The sequence below is a fragment of the Anser brachyrhynchus genome (assembly GCF_964034855.1).
Source record: "Anser brachyrhynchus genome assembly, chromosome: 7".
Taxonomy (NCBI): domain Eukaryota; kingdom Metazoa; phylum Chordata; class Aves; order Anseriformes; family Anatidae; genus Anser; species Anser brachyrhynchus.
This window is the reverse complement of record NC_137701.1, coordinates 19,058,154-19,063,189: the sequence shown is the minus strand read 5'-3', so window position 1 is coordinate 19,063,189 and position 5,036 is coordinate 19,058,154.

Genomic DNA, 5,036 nt, shown 5'->3' with positions numbered 1-5,036 from the left:
GATGACATAATTGCATTAGAATAAGGAAATCAATGGAGCCAACCAGCATTTCTACAGTTAGCCATTTACATACATTAAAGTCACAATGTTGATAGGAGTAGCATAAATATGACTTAAATGTACTAGACATTATATTCAAAGGAAAAAAAAATCAAAACACAAAAAAAAAACCTCTTTGAAATTATTCCAAATATAGCATCAAGAGTGTCTTGTGGCTTGCATTTGCAAAATGAGATTTCTTAAAATGCAATTAAAAAAAAAATACGTAGCACTGAACAGATAAAAAAAATCCAAGGCTGTATCTCCCTATAGTTTCACTAACATGTTAACCTACTTACAGCAATTAGTGCTTCATTAGTAAGGCTAACTAACTGTTGCTATGCCCTGTAATGATTTGCCAGGTTTTCTATATACAAGTGCATAATCAATGTTTTCCAATTACTGCTATAGTGCAACCACTATTTCAAATAAACTAGATAATAATACAAACCCATTACTGAATCTGGAGTAGCAGAGGCATTTAATTGCAAGGCAGTTCTTTTCAGCTTTTAAAATTTTTCACACTAATGAAGTGTCATACAAAAAAGTTGTATTGATTTTTCCACCACATGGCTTCAACCACAAATATGTAATTATCCCTTTTATATCTAGCAAGGGGATTAAAATAATCTATAGTATATAGCCTTTACTTATCCCTGATGGGTCTAGTAGTACTTTTACCCTTTTCAAAATATGCAGCTTTTTGATGAATGAACTTTCGGTAAAGTGTTGCTTTATCTGCTTTGTATCTCTACTTTTTTTAAGCCAGCCAGCATGCAAGGGTGGGAATTTTAACTCCTCAATTCTGCCACTAGCAGAAGGATAAGAAGCTTGCCTCGGCATTGCTGAAACCAGAACAAGTCTGCTGCAGAACCAGGACCACAACACCTAATTCTGGTGGTCTCCAGCTGGATGGTCCTGATCTGTTCACTTCAGAGACCAGGAAAGACAGATTTGGCTCATAAAACAACTTCTGGTATTTTCATATTCTCTACAGAGAATAGCAGTTCATGTATGCTACTCACATAACGTGCTTAGCTAAGTACCCCTCAATTTGCTTGGGAAGATACAAACTGATGCCTGAGTTCTGCAGGGGCTAGCAGGCCCTCTGCAAACAGAGCATCCCCTCTGTATGGAGGGCTCAGGCCCCAGGGCCTTGCTGGGAGCTTACCTAGGGAACACCTACACCTACAGCATTCGGGATTGCTCATTTTCCCAGCACTGATTGGATACTAGCATTTTAAATGTCATTTTAGAAAGAGGATGCCAGGTACAAATATGTCAAAGAAATTACTGTTCTACCAGATGAGACTAGGACACGTGATCAAAACTGGGTTGTTTTCATGGATATTCTACACATTCTTCTTGAAATGCTTGGAGATAAATTTATTAAAAATTAAATAAAAAAAAATAAACAACGCATAGAATGAAGATAAAAAAGAAACCAAGACTGAAACACAGCTTTAACATGGAAAAGGTCATGTTCTGCACATAAGTAGGTCCAAAACTGCATCTCCTAGTAGTTCCACTAGCATGATAATCTACTTGCAACTGTTAGTTCTTCAGATGTTGGAGTTCACTGAAATTTGTTGGTTTTCTACATGCTGTAGAATATATATTTTACACAGAAATTTGTGCAAATTAGAAAGCATTTTGAGACCATATACAGCATAAAAGTAGGTGGATATTTAAAAAAATACAACTATATGTTAAAACTCAGAGAAAATAGAAAACTATAGTACAGCCATTGAACGACAAATGTTTTTGTAGAAGCAGGTATCATCTTTCCTAGACTTTTATTTACTTGAGGACCAAGCACCGAGTATCACCTAAGTGATGTGAAGAAAAAAAATATTTGTAGATATAATTAAATGATATTTAATTAATGATAAATATATTTAATAGACCACTTAGAAAAAAAATAAGAACAGTTGGAATTTGGAAAAAACAATTTAAATAATAGGAAATATTTAAAATATAATTACCAAATAGAGTAAAAAATAAAAAACAAGAACTGAAAGCCTGAAACATTGTAATGCTCATTTCTTTCCAAAATAAATGCATGCTATTCCTGGCAGTATCTATATGGGTTACAAAATTTCTTTAGTAGGACAATGGACTGGAAAATCCAATGAAAAATTCAATATTTTAACCACAATAATAAAAAAAATCAACTAAACTCAAAACTATGTCCCGTCCAACTAAAGCTGAATAACACTTTTATGACTTTTAATACTGCATACCTCTCAGTATTGTGCTTTTCACTTTTTCAGATAGGTCAGTTCCATGTTTCCCTTTTATTTTTTATTTTTATAGAGTACAAGACATAATACTTCTCATCACAAATTTACAATAACACATTTCAGCATTATATCTTACTCAATTTTTCATTCTTCAGCATATAGTAAAAAAATAGTAAAGATAATTACATCATTTCTTCTATTTAAAACACCTTATATCACTTGCACAGGATAATGACTAAAATAGTGCACATAAGTTGAAAAAAAAAAAGTTCTCAGAAGTGTTTAAGAAAAAAACATACATGCACCTTGTGGAAGTGTTTCTAGGATAATAAAGGCCATTACCTTGACCGCTGACATGAAGCCATCAGAGTCATATTTATTGATGAAACTTTCAGCTCCCAATCTGCTGCACTGAATGAGCATCATACAGCTGTCAGCAAAGGCAGAGCACAGAAACAGTGATAGCTTGTGACATTTTTCTTTCATTATTTATGAAAACAAAATACCTTAGAGTTAGTAGAACACAAGAATAAAAAAAATTGGAATAGTCCCCTTACAGAAAAACATAAAGTACTTATCTTAACAGTACATCTCCATTACCAGAACCATTTGCAGATAAAACTGAGGACATTCATGAAGAATTAATTGATAATCCTTAAGCAAAACACTCTATATAAAAAGAAATGCAACATACCTCTTAGGCTGCCAAGCCCCAAATACGCCTGAAGTGAGAAAGACCTAAAAATGAGTGTCTGCAAAGCAATCACACCACGAGAATGCTCAGAGCTCCTTTTCAAGACCCTTTTAAAATTAATACCATTAATAAATTACTATTATAATTTGCATAATGTTGTAGGAATTGAGACAATTACATGAGAATTTAAGTATTACAATATCTCAAAATGAGAATTTTTCAATATTTTTTTAAAAAAACACCATTTTCACATTAGAAACAGGCAAATGGAGAAATGCATCTTGCTACGTCACACATCTTCCACCTCTCCCTTTTCTGCTGTTTGGACAAGCTACAAAACTGAATCTGTTTGGAGTTTCTCAGGTGTCAGTGCTCTTGCTCACAGACTGAGACAAAACACTGGGATACCGACCTCCACCACCCAGCATTGTGTCCCCATCCAGGGGGACGCTGCCAGCACCAACATAAGCTGGGCAATCATACAGCAACCCCACCTGCACCAATTTTGGGGGCCCACTCAGATTTGTCCACCAGCAGCTGACACATTAGCATTACTGCATCCAAGAATGACCCAGCTTGAGATAGTGGATATTTTATATCTCAGAATCACAGAATTGTAGGGGTTGGAAGGGACCACGAGAGATCATCGAGTTCAACCCCCCTGCCAAAGCAGGTTCCTTAGAGCAGGCTGCCCGGGTAGGCGTCCAAACGGGCCTTGAATATCTCCAGAGAAGGAGATGCTACAACCTCCCTGGGCAACCTGTTCCAGTGCTCCGTCACCCTCACAGTGAAGTTCTTTTGCATGTTGGTCCGGAACTTCCTGTGCTTCATCTTGTGGCCATTACCCCTTGTCTTGTCCCCACAAACCACTGAAAAGAGGTTGGCCAAATCCCTGACTGAAGATTGTAGTAGTGTCATGGTTCTGGGCAGCCTGCTGCAGGTGGCCCTTCTTGAGCAGGGACAGGGAGCAGGTGACCTTGAGAAGTCCCTTCCAGCCTCAGCATCTCCCCCAGATCAGCAACAGAGCACACCAAAAGTCATCCTGTGCATAGCTCTTTTCTGAGCGACAGATGTTTGGCACTAACCTGGTTAATCACATGTAAAGTTGCTTTCTGAAGTCACACTGGTCAGTCGTACCAGATCAATAGCTCCAGTAAGTAGCTGTGGTGCCCGTGGACGAGAGGCCCCAAAGGAAGACAGGGGCAGAGCAGGATGAGCAGCCACCTGGCCTCCTGCAGCAGCAGGACCTGCAGGGGCAATGCCTGGGCAAAGGCAAAGCCGCAGTGCATGAAGTAACAACAGGCAGTACGAGCAGGATGGGCTCAGTGAAGGGTAGAACATTTTATCGCCCATGAATTTGGCTTCCAGCCTTGAGATCAGCTGTAGGTAGTTCAGCATCACACCACTGCTTGAAGGGAAGAGTACCAAAGCCATTAAGAGGATGATTACTGTTCCAGCAGATCAAAAATAATGAATCAATCCGTGTTTATAAAGCTCCATGGCTAGAATGTAGAAAAGCTTTCTAAACCAATACACTGTGGACTCCCAAATATAAACATACTCTCTCTGTTTATAATCTTCTTTGGATTTGTTCCTTTTTGCTGAATAGAGACAAAAACCTAGACCATTTCTTCACAGTATTTTGTAACAATCTCTGAAGTGGCTAAGATTTAAGGCAAAATGCTCAAACAGGTGATCTTTTCAAGACAGGCTGCACAGGAAGCTGAAGAAGTACTGTAAATTAAATATTTTTAAAACTACTTCTGCTATGAATTAAGCCATTTTTAAGAACATTGTATTTTTCTAAAGACTTACAAAAGTCACTACTACACAGTTGTACACTGTATACAATCCAGCCTACAAAGAAAAATTTTTTAGAAATAATTTTATAGAGAAATAATTATATATCCCAGTGTTCCTTAAAAGTATCGAAAGCATGCATGCTATCATCATTTAAGCAACTGCAAAAACTATGGCTTTTTTTTTCTGAATAGTATTTAAGAGAACATTTCATCAAATATTGTATGTATGCCTGTATAACATAGTTTAAATGTTTACCT